The sequence below is a fragment of the Crinia signifera genome, chromosome 7 (genome assembly GCF_055691185.1).
Source record: "Crinia signifera chromosome 7, ASM5569118v1, whole genome shotgun sequence".
In the NCBI taxonomy this organism is placed as follows: domain Eukaryota; kingdom Metazoa; phylum Chordata; class Amphibia; order Anura; family Myobatrachidae; genus Crinia; species Crinia signifera.
The window spans coordinates 120039485-120052762 of NC_139223.1; positions in this window are offsets into that span (position 1 = coordinate 120039485).

A 13278-nucleotide genomic window follows, 5' to 3' on the forward strand; every position below is an offset into this window, starting at 1 on the left:
ATTTAGATTCTGATTCATGATGATTTATTTCTCTCACCATCACTTGTTTAGACCAATGAATAATTTATATCTGATGTGAATTTATTGAACTTCAACTTATTTCTCTGGATCTGGGGAAGACTGTATCTTAATCATTTTATTCTAAGTTTATTAAAGTTTGATTCAATTCTATAATTAACACATAGGTAGCTGTGCTAATATTTTATATGATGTTAAGATTTCTTATAAATAGCACTATATGTGTGTATTAGTTATTAATAGCTCTGGTACCAGTTTAATATGGCTATATGTGCTATACTTGGAATATTTTATTGATGTTTGGAGAATATATATATATATATATATATATATATATATATATATATATATATATATATACAAACCAATTTCCCCTTGTAGGGGGAAGCAAGGAGCACTCGCCAAGGTAGTAAAATTTTTTTTGGTATTTATTCAAAAGAGTAAGACAAAAATAGCATAAGTCCAAAGAATTACCTCCTCCGACGTTTCGATCCTGCTTAGGACCTTTTTCAAGGAGAGTTGGAAGCAAAATCACGATCACAAAAAAGTCAAAATGGGGCCACCAGTAAAGAGGTTAATCAGCTGCTGCTGTCAGACACCTGAGGTGTCTGACAGCAGCAGCTGATTAACCTCTTTACTGGTGGCCCCATTTTGACTTTTTTGTGATCGTGATTTTGCTTCCAACTCTCCTTGAAAAAGGTCCTAAGCAGGATCGAAACATCGGAGGAGGTAATTCTTTGGACTTATGCTATTTTTGTCTTACTCTTTTGAATAAATACAAAATTTTTTTTTACTACCTTGGCAAGTGCTCCTTGCTTCCCCCTACAAGGGGAAATTGGTTTGTGTATTTGGCACATTGCGGTGTGACCTTGGGGCACCCCATAAATTTGTCTCCTGGTGTGTGCGAGTGCAGGTACCAATATCTTTATATATATATATATATATATATATATATATATATATATATATATATATATATATATATAAATACAGGGGCTCAACACTCACCATAATAAACTAACTCACCTTAATATGGTAGAGATAGGCATATGAATATCCTTACAAAGAAATAAGGATTAAAAAGGGTAGAGATTACCTGATGGATAAAAAAGGGGCAGACTAGATGGGCCAAATGGTTCTTATCTGCCATCAAATTCTATGTTTCTATGTTTCTAAATAATCAAATAAATAAATAATGGGGCTTTAGGTTCATGAATTGATCAATGCATTTAAGCTTGCAGCCCATCGCCAAGGGACCCCATTTCATTGCAAGTCCTACACTGACAATTGGTCTCTTAAGAGCCTGGCAACTGCTGACACATCATAGCTAAAGTGGACATGTGTTTTTTCTTGGTTTAAAGCTAATTTCAGGTGTTATGTTAGGTGATTGCCTCATCTTTAAAAGCCATAAGGTAGTTGGCAGGTGAGCTTTAAACCAAGAAAAAACACATGTTCAGAGAGCTAATGAACAAACTTTCATTAGTTTATATCAAGCCATTCACATTGCCATCAATAGCCAATCATATTATTTATTGTTTTCTAATCTTATTTCTTATGATTGTATGCATATCTATGTTTGTTTTTTCCATTCACGCTAATTCAGTAACTTGCAGTGAATTAAATACCATCCAGGTCAGCTAATGAACGAACTGTGGTAATGAAATATCTTTAAAAGCCTCCATAGAGTTAAAAGGTTATATCAAGCCATTCTTAAGGTGGCCATACATCTACAGATCAATTGTCTGATTGGGCTGGTTGGAACAAAATCCTGGTAATGGATGAGAGCAAATAACAGTTGACCGTTTGCTTTGAAATGCTGGAAAACTGCCAAACTGCCAATCAGATATTACTAGGTGTTTGTTCCAACCAGCCCAATCTGACAATCGATCTGTAGATGTATGGCCAGCTTTACTGTATTGCCATTAATAGCTAATCATATTATTTATTGTTTTCTAATTTTTTTTCTTATGATTGTATGTACAGGGGTGGATTGGCCCACCGGGAAACCGGGCCATTTCCCTGTGGGCCGGCCCAAAACTCTTTAAAAAGGAGTTATATCAGTAAGCTACACCCCCTACATGCAGCATACGCTACATCACCCTACACTCTGCACTTCATCACTACATCCCTACGTGCCACACCACATCGCTATGCTAAATGCCCCTACTTGCCACACTACATCACCATGCTACATCACCACACTACTGTCCATCTAAACAAGGCACTACATCACTATGGAATATCTCCTACACTCTGCACTACATCACTAATCTAAAAGCCCCTACATTCTGCACTACGCTACATACCCCAACATGCCACACTACTCTACTACGCTATATACCCCCACACACTGCACTACAACACTACACTACATGCCCCTACTCGCCAAACTATATCACTACGATACATACCCCAATGTGAAGCACTACATCACTATGATACACACCCCTTCATAACGCACTATATCACTATGCTACATACTTCTATGTAATGCACAACATCACTGCACTAAACTAAACTTCTTACTAAATTGAAAACATTCCAGCTCCTCATTTCACATGAGCTTACATGATTTCTGATCCAATGGATGAATGGAAGGCCACACCTGGTCCTCTGGTTAGGAAACAGCATGGCAGAATGGAAAAAGAACCAAAGAGGATGGGCCATGTCATATGGACATAAGAGAGCAAGGAAGAAAGAGGTGGGACGAATTCTGTTCCCTTGCTGGGATATCGCTGGAAAAGTGGGGGTCGGGTGCTTGTGGAGAGCAGGGGGGGGAGGTGTGAAAGGGGCTGCTCTCCTCATAGTAATACCCCCAGTGCCCTTTCATTGTGCTTATGGAAGGTGGTAGCAGGGGGGTTGTGCTCCGGCACTCTGTAGACTGCATCCGGTTCCCCCGTTATTTTTCCACTAATTATACTTTATAGTATTTTCACTTATAGTATGTAACACTTTTTAACCCCTAGCTATTGCTTCTTTCTTATTAACTCACTAATATCTTATCAATTCACTTGTGTGCTGCCCTGAGGTCACTGGCTTTAGATGGCTTTTTTGGGGTGCTGCGACCCAGGTTTAAACCTAGTATTAGGGACCCACCAGAAAATTTGAGGTTACCCTGACGCAGTTGGTAGGCTAGTATTTCTTGGCCAATAAATATTCCAAGAACCTCAATTTATTGCACTATATGAGATAGCAGAGCTTAATATTATAGAGTGTACATCAGGCATGTCTTTCTTTGTAGAACTACAGGTCCCAGCATGATGGCACCTCATGATACATGCATATTATTAGGGTGTGCATTTCAAGATCCCCCCCCTGAGTACTATTTATGCCTGTGAGCAGTATTATTTTGATTATATTTAAAAAAAAAACAACATAATACTAATGTGCTTATTATTGACAGATGGGGTTTAAGACATACTTAAGTATAAACCCATATTATCTCAGTGATTTATTTCTATATGTCACTTTATCTCCTATATATTTAGCCAGATCTGTCACTCAATCTCTGGGAGTGTGTGTGTAATGCTGGGCAGAGACAGGCAGTGAACTCTGCCCCCCACCCAGCGTTATACATACAGCACCCAGATACACAGAAGTAGCCTGGCCAGCTACACACCCGCTATCCACATTTACACATTTCACAACTGCACATACATTATATACCACCGGCACCCACATATACCACGCCAGCGGCATCCCCCTGTCTGGTCCCTGCGATCCCGGAAGTCTTGCAGGAAGTCGTGCAGGTACCACAGTACAGCCTCCAGCCTCACAGTACTTCCACGAGAGCACGCTCCGCACACTGCAGGCGTAAGACACGTGCTCCCACCTATACTATACCACCAAGACCTACCCTGCCAGCATGAACAGCAAGCTCCCAGGATACTCTCACCTGCAACTGGCAGCCACCTGCTACCTCCGCTCCCAGCAGGATTCCCGGTACCCTTGCAACCACAACTTCATGCAATTCACCCCCGCCTGCTACCTCTGCACATGCCAGGAGTCCTGGGACCCGGACAACCGGAACTGCCTGCCGTCAGCTCCCTGCGCACCGGACGCTATCAGACGCCTGGACCACGGACAACTTTCGCTCTACCACCAACGGCTACCAGAAACAATTTTTATACCACTATACCACCAACGCCTGCACTGTATACCACTGTATCCAACCTATCCTGCACCATCCCATTTAAATGTACCACCCAACACACCCCTTTCCACCAACACCATCTCCCCCACCCCAAACTAATACCACCCACACTATCTTTGCACCACTATGCCACCAACATCTGCATTGTATACCTATCCAACCTATCCTGCACCAACCCACCAAAATCTCAGACCCAACACACCCCTTCCTGCCAACACCATCTCCCCCCACCCCGAAATAATACCACACACACTATCTTTGCACTACTATACCACCAACACCTGCACTGTATACATATCCAACCTATCCTGCACCACCCCAACAAGATCTCCCACCCAACACACCCCTTCCTGCCAACAAAATCCCCTGCACCCTAAACTAATATATTTCTAAATTTAATGGGGTGTAGCCCCTTACAACTGTGTGAAGAGCGCCCGTAGGGAGTAATGAATCACCTAGTTGATGCATATATGTTTATTATAGCAGCCGGTCCCTATGGCAATGGACCCGACAGATGACGCTGCGCAGTGCGGCTACGCCATGTGATGGCTGATGCATGATGTCTGGCGCCGGCCGTGGTGATGTTATCTGAGAGTGATATGAGGTGAGATATTTTATGTATTGTTTGTGTATACCTTCATATAATCACAATGTCCCGGGTACCTTCCAAGAATACTAAATACATATGGCGATGGCGGCGGCACTCAGGCCATAAACAAAGCACACACATATATATATATATATATATATATATATATATATATATATATATATAGAGAGAGAGAGAGAGAGAGAAAGACAGAGAGACAGAGACTTGTAGTAGCCCGGCACTCCCTCTCTGTATCCAGCTACCTCGGTGCCTTCTGGATCAAATTGTTAGGTGAAATGAATGATGTCACACAAGTAGCGGCACTCGGCAGGATTTTTCAAACTGGTGTATTGAAGATGACCATAACACTGTTTTGTAAGACAAGCCCCTTTGTCAAGGTGCTTGACACCTTGACAAAGGGACACACAGTGTTAGACCATGACACTCATTATTTATACACTCAACTGGAGTGTGTAGTGCATGTCTCAAAGAGATAACCGTGCTGGCGAAGAATATATAGAATTAATTTGAACAATATGGGTAGAGGTTTATACCACTTTAATGTGTTGAGATGTCCCTATACTCTGGTATGTTTGGTGTTCAATATATTGTATCTAATACTCAGACATACGTACATCATAACACAGTACTACACTATATACAGACTGGTATCCCGCAGGCTTATGGCAGAGCCTCAGAGAAAAGCTTATAAGCTAATATCGCAGTTATTATATATGATGCCTTTCTGCTTTTTATGATAATATGCACAGCTCACACCTTTTAGTAGCTAACGCACTGTTTTTATACACATTGTTGTTTGTTTCATCACATATACTATCCAACTGAATCGAGTTGGTCTTCTTTGTTCACACAGCTCAAATGACTCTCGGGGCGCACTAGGGATTTTCAGCGTCTGAGGTTGCCGGGCAACGGTCTGACGTCAGAGGAGGCCCGACCCCGGAACCCGGAAGTTGGACCCGGAGACGCCAGAGCAGTAACGCGAGCAGCACACACAGCTACTTAAGGTAAGCACATAGCAACTTCTTGTTTTCCCTATCTCCCCACACCAGCACACCCAGCACTTTATGTCTCTCCTGAGGAAAAGGAGCTCAGCCTTGAAACGCCGTTAATATGAGACAATTGTATATTGCACCGTGAACATATAAAACCTTCTTCAAAAAATCCGTGAGTGCCGCTCTTTTCTCTGAGGCTCTGCCATAAGCCTGCGGGATACCAGTCTGTACACATGCAAGTGAAGGCACCACGGTGAGTCACCCCTTTTGTCCGGAGTGCCGAGCGTACTACAGTATATATATATATATATATGTATATGGGTGGAGGTTATTAGGATTATATGGTGGCCATCATTGACACCCTCGGGTGTGTGTGGGTTTCAAACACCTAATTTATCTGGTTTACAATGTACTGTATTATTTGAAACATTATGTTAATAAAAAAGATCTGTCCATGTAATGTCCCCTTTTGGAGGGAATCAAACACCATGCAGTTTTTGTAAATGGATCAAAAATCATTCCTTAGGCAATGTTAAGAAATGTGTGCTTTGTATAGAGTCAGACTGTGCATGTTTGCTCCCCGGAGCTCTGTTCCTGTGCCATCCCTGAACATGTGGTGTCATGGCAGAGGACGGAGGCATTGGCAGAAGAAAGCATAGAGCTAAAAACCATATGTAACAGCGCTAAAACACTTGTATTAAAATTAAACAATTTAATAAGACGAAGAAGAAGTAATTTGGATCACCCTCGGGCGCAGCTGCTTGTGGGTCTCAAAACACTTATTTGAGGAGTCACCACCCCTCACAACAAGGATACACAGTACAATTTTATAAGTGGAAACCCTCTAGCGCTTAAACATGAAAGAAGGTACTTCCCTTTATTTGGCGTGGGTACTTCTTTACAGACAGGTGTGTGGGATTGATTGTCCTTGTGATTCAACTCTCATGGATTTTTATAGTACATGTAAAAAATGGAGAGTACAGACATCAATATTCCACACTATATAATTAATTCTACACCCGTGCGGATGGATGGAGGCTGTGAAGTATTCTTTCTTCCACCCAACAAAGGAGGGGACAGACAGATATAATCTGTAGGAATGGTGCGTACCAAGACTCACATAAAAATGTGGCTGGTTCCACACATCAAGGTATCTTTAAATCTTTGGTGCGTACCCAACTCACAATTAAGAAGAATGGTATCCTCACATAAAGGTATCTTTTAACCAAACGAAATAAAGAATTCTGCCAAGGGGGTGCGTACCCCAACTCACTGGTGCAAATGTTGTAGTACTCGCATCAAGGTATCTTTTAGGCCACTCAGTTGATAGATCAGAAAAGTACTTTAATAACTTCCACATCCAGAAGTGACAATATAGAATAAAATCAAACAGAGTAATCACTGTGACTGCCGTATACAATAGAACAGTGGTGAAAACTTGGAGTCTACAACCTGGGAGGTCTTCCGGACGATCCAGCCAGGGAGTAGGTCAGTCAGAGTTCCAAGGTCCAGCAGTCATCAAGGGATCACCTTCCTCTCAATACACACAACGCGTTTCGATCCACTCTGGGATCTTTTTCAAGTGTAAAGAGGATCAACTTGGATGGGTTTATATACCCATGAACAGGAAGTGACAGGACTTCCTGTTTCCTGTGGTCCGCACAATTATTACAACGATTTACAATAATAAAAAACACATAGTACATTCCTTCCTGTTACAGCCTTTAATAACATTAGCCCCAGGTCGATTATCCTATAAGGAATATTTATATAAAAACAACAGCGTTAAGCAGACGCTGAAAGCCGCGATCCCGGAAGTGTAGTGCGTTCCACCGCACACACTTCCGCGTGTCAGCGCGGCCGGAAGTTCGGCAGCCGCAATCCCAGAGCCAGAGACGTCGTGGCACTGTTGTGTGGATGCGCGGCGCCCGCTGATGATGTGTGCGCTCCAACGCATCACAACTGGGCTGTATATGCGGTTCAAGCCAACCTGGAATGGTGAGGCCGGCCGCGTCATATAGATGCGCGGCGCCTGCTATTGATGTGTGCATTCCAACACATCAGAAATAAACGATCAGAAGTGTATGTGTTTATTAAAGCGCAAACACTAGTCAAAAAGGTGCGATTGAGGCAAATAAATTAGTACAAAATATTATATAGATTATTGTTTATAAAAAATTATTAAAAACTGGAGATAAAAAAATCTAAAAATCCTTTTGGAGAATTGACCATGGGCTGTACATAAAATACTTAAAATCACATATAACAACAACATTTAGTAATAACAAAGTGCTTTGGTGAAATTCAATAGTTGCTTCCAGATAGATGAAATGATATACTAGGGAAAAAGAAGACATATCTCAGAATACATATAACGAACACATAAAGATATGGAAACTGTTCATAAAAACCACTTTAATTCAAAGTCACTATTGTGGCCGCTTGGAGATAGTGTATTAAATTTAAAAATATATTCCATCTCCGCCTTAGCTAATTTGCTTGCCACATCTTTATCTCTTAAATCTGAATTCACCATTTTTAACCCATAAAAACCTGATATGTAGGTAGGGGAACAATTATGTGAAGTTTTAAAATGAGCGGACAAAGCATGTGTTTCAACTCCTTTCTTTATATTACGCCAGGGGTTCCCAATCTTTTTTTAATCACGGCACCCTAGAGTATAAGAATCTTTTTCGCGGCACCCCTAGGACAAATTTATTTTAATTAGATAGGATTTATATGCTATTCTTAGGGTCAGTTACGTGGAAAAGGGCAGGAATTGCTTCTGTTTGTACACATTTTATGATTGGCAGCCACCAGCACTGGTTTTGCTTATAAATAATTAACCATTAATAATTTTAGTTGGTCCTGGACTACCAACCCAGGGCACCCCTGTATGTGTCCCGAGGCACCCCAGGGAGCCACGGCGCACAGTTTGGGAACCACTGTATTACGCACATGTTCGGCAATGCAGACTTTTAAAGCCCTTGAAGTGCGGCCAATATAAAACTTATTGCATGTGCATCTAATAGCGTATACTACATTTAGGCTATTACAGGTAATGAAATCACAATTTTTTGCCTCTTTCCCATTAATTGAGATCTCAGTGATTTTACTTTTTTCCCCTTTTATGTTTCTGCATGGTAAACATAAGCCGAATTTAATAAGACAATATAATAAATAAAAATATAATATTTAACTGCATAATTGCAGCTTTTTCAAAGGTCAAAGGTTGAAAAAGCTGCAGTTAAGGAGTGAAATGCGTTAGGGTCACCCTCTCTGAATCCACCATTGATGCTTGCGCCAATACTGTGCTACTTTCAACCCTTGGAACCGGACCAGCCCTAAAGACTGCCAGTACAAGTGTGAATGTGTCAGACTATGAGTGCGTGCAACCAGTACCATATGGTGTGTACACACGGTCAGATGTGCCTTAAGATCCTATCCATGATCCGATCAGATAGGATCGTGGATAGGATCTTAAGGCACATCCGATTTGCATCCAATCTTGACTATATAGTGCAGATCTGCACTATATAGACAAGGCAGCCAAGACTTTCTGGCTGCCGATACGTGAACGCGCATCGATGCCGATCCGATGTTGACTATATCGTCAACATCGGAAAGGAAATCGGACCGTGTGTACACACTATTAGACTCCTGATCACCGCTTGGTGCTGTCAGCCTGCGGCCTGCCTTCCCCACTCATCTGAATTCTGAGGGCAGAGGGATAAAGAACCTTGAAAGAGCAATACCCCGAACACAATCACACGGACAACACTGTCACTACATGTAAGCACGGTGATAGGATATTTTATTTTGCAGCAAAGAATCATGGATCACCGCCGGAAGAAATACTGGATCATGCAAAAGACAGTTGCAATAAATGACAAAAGAATAAGAAGGATTTGTAAAAAGGATATTGTGCGCAATGGAACCTTCGCAAGCCACTGGGATGCACACACACAGTTCGCAACACACAGTTCGCACAGTAAATGTTATTATACAAATACGTTAGAATACGGCCAATAACATCACAGGTCAGATATACATGCAGCAAATGATACAGTGCAATAAACACAAATTAGCAATGCGTGAAAGTGTCCTGAATTCACACAATAAGTCCCTGACCTGCGCAGTTCAACACATTGTAAGGTACCTTTGGCCTAGGTGCACCATTCTGTTTGGTAGGGAGTACTAGGATTTGTGATCCAGGACAGGCACCCTGCCTTTAGGGTAGTGTCCCAAACTTTGGCACAATGCCAACACTGAAGGTAACTTCAAATAGGTTCCAATAAATGGCCGATGTGCCTTAGGGCTTAAGCAATTCAAGTGTTAACTCCCTTTCCTCCTTACTCAACAGGGCTGAATAATTGTAATCCAAACTGGTAATCAAGGATCCTATCCTCTTGTATAAAAGTCACTGGTGGACTAAAGGAAGGTACTCCCAGCCAGATATTTATATACATAACCCTCTCCTTAGGGCTGAATCAAAAGAGGTTACTGACAAAGGGGCACCACGTTATGTGGGCCTTTTCTCAGCAGAGCTATGTGGGTTTGGGCCCCAGTTAGATCAGGGGAAGGCACCTGATACTTTTGCCTCAGTGGGGTTTACAGGCATGTCAGTATGAAAATAACTGCACTTCTCTGACAGTTGCCAGCTCCTGCCGGTCACTCCTCCTTGTCCTATTTGAATGGATTCCTTCAGATGGGCTCAGCGCTGACTGGAGCCTGCGAGTAGGCGCAGTTGCTTTGGGACGTAGAGTTAGGCCCTCTCTCCCTCCTGCAGTCGCTCTCTGCTGTCGCACACCTTCTGGCTCCCAAGCAGTGTCCCCTTTTTCCTCATCCCGGCTGTCGCCCGCTGTCAGTCACCACCGGGCTCCGTGACTCTCCTGCAGCCCATCTTCTCTTGGCTGCTGCCGCAGCTTTCCACCCACTGCTGGTGTGCCCGGGTCACTGTGCTGTGGTGTGCACCTCTGAGATGGCAGTGCGCTGGGGTCACAGGACGCCGGGGCCACTGCTGTTCTCTGTGTGTAGGAAGCAGCAGCTCTCCCATTCTCTCCGTTACAGGCTTTTTTCTCTGCGCACACTGCTCCATGCTGTTCTCTCCTTTCCTCACTGCTTGCTCTCTCCACAACAAACCCTGCAGTTACACCCAGCGCATCCAGAACAGCACCTCGTCTCCTCTCGGTGCCCATCCTCCCACAATCACCTGGCATTCCCTCTCTTCCTGCTCTCCAGGGCTCACAGGTGGGTGCTGGGTGCCAAGGCCCTGTGTCTCTGCAGCACATACTGCGATGTTTGCCTACCAAACTAATACAGGCAGGGCCGAATTTGTGCATAGGCACGTGAGGCACCGGCCTCAGGGCGGCAACAATTAAGGGCGGCAGGCAGGCTGACATTCTGCTAAATAGCAGCATAGCACAGCGGGTGGGCAGCAGCGAGTGACGAGCGCTACAGACATGAATTATCATGTGTAGGCGGCAGCGCCGCTCGTCACCCGCCACTGCCCACCCGCTGTGCCATGCACATTACATCACCTATTAGTGGCTGGGTCCGACGGGCCCCCTGCGCATCCGGAAATGGCTCAGGCTCACTGCTGCCGGCTCCCGCCCATTGGCTACTCTACACACACACAGTCTATTGGCTGCTGTGTATCCAGCAGCTGAGCTGAGCAGCGCGCAGATCCTCCCTGCGCTCAGTCAGTCACAGTGTGAGAGAGACTGATGGAGAGTGAGACACACTGTACTGTAAAACACTGTACTAATAAGTGCCTCCCTCCCTTCGGGTCCTCCGTACAGTGAGCAGTCCAGAGTGCTTAAAAAAATATTGAGGTGGGCTACAGTTAAATTTTAATGAAATATATAAATAACATTGTATATACATATATGATTACATTAAAATAGGAGGGGGGGGGGGGCACAAAAATGTTGTGCCTAGGGGCGGCCTGACCCCTAAATTCGCCCCTGAATACAGGGTGTTACCCCTGCAGCACATTTGTAACAGTTCTGGGAGCAGCATAGGCTGCAGTTATATGCAGGGCCAGCACCACCACTAGGCAGCTTTAGGCATTTGCCTAGGGCCCAGGCCACTAGAGGGCGACAATTTGGAGGTGGATGGAGGTGAGAAGCGCCAGGGGTGGCCGCATCCCTCCCCCCTCAGCAACTTGGCGGCCAACACCACATCACCCTCGTGGAGAGTGACTTGGCGGCCCTCGACGCATCAACCGGCACCCCCCCTTTTGTGCAGACTGCTGAGGTCCTGGATCGGAGCAGCAGGGATGCCGGCAGCAGGGGTAAGTTTCCCGCAGCTCTCTGCACCTGGCAGTAGAATCAGTAGAAGCTGAATCGCACCCCCCCCCCCCCCCCCCCCGCCTGAGGTGCCCTGGTTGTATCTAAACATAAGTGAGTTTGTGGCATAAAAAAGGGGGTCTCCCAATTGCAGGGCACCACACAAGGGTTTGCTTACCCTCCTCCAGGATAATCCAAGTCCAAAATCCACGTTGCCAGCACCTCACCTTATGGCCAATTATTGAGGATTGGGGTAGGCCACCCCATTGGGGTCCCAGACAAGGCTACTGGAGGTATCTGGATCATACCAACACCAAACATCTGCTCAAAGCGGCCATTTGGGCACATAGGAACGGATTCCATTGCACTTTAACTCCAAGCACTTACATGTGGAACTAATTGCATATTCTTCCGTTTCCAGCATACATGTGTGGAACTAGTTGGTTAATATACTTTACCAACATGCATATCCCTGCTGTATTTCAATTGATCAGTCCACTATGAGCTTTCATGTATACTTATATTTTTATTTATTATATCTTATTATTAAATTGTTTAATTTTAATACCAGTGTTTTAGTGCTGTTACATGTTTTTTTTTTCTTGAGCTTAGGCTGGCTGCCACTGCAACATCAGGCTGGCTGTCTGTGCCCTGCCAGCCCCCCAAATACAGAGAAGACTGAGACTGCTAGTAAGTGGGAAATGGCCGGGAAAGTAAAGCTTGCAGTGTGTAGTGCTGCCTGCTCTAGAGGCTCCAGCCCAGGCTGACTGTGTGAGTCTGAGGCTGTCCTGTGCATGTGCTAATCACACTGAACCATGTAAAGTAACCTGCAGTGTAAATCGCAGACCTGCTTTACGTTCTCTGCCCAGCTGCCTGTTGCCGTCACCCTCACCTCCCCTATTATCTATAATGGTGAGTATTGCGCTGCTGGATATATTATAAGGGGCTCCGATTGTCTCTGATTGTACAGAATAAATGAGGACACACTGTTTGCAAATAGTATAAATTTTATATCTTATATTAAAATGAAATCACATACATAACAAAATATTAACATATACACAATACATATAATAAAATAAATGAAACAAGCCTATTTAAGCTCAAATAGCAGCAGTTAGCAATCAGGTCTCCACATTTCCTCTATAGTACAATCAGACAAGGAACTTTGTAGCAAACGCTCACATAAACTTGCAATAAGTATCCCTTGAGCTA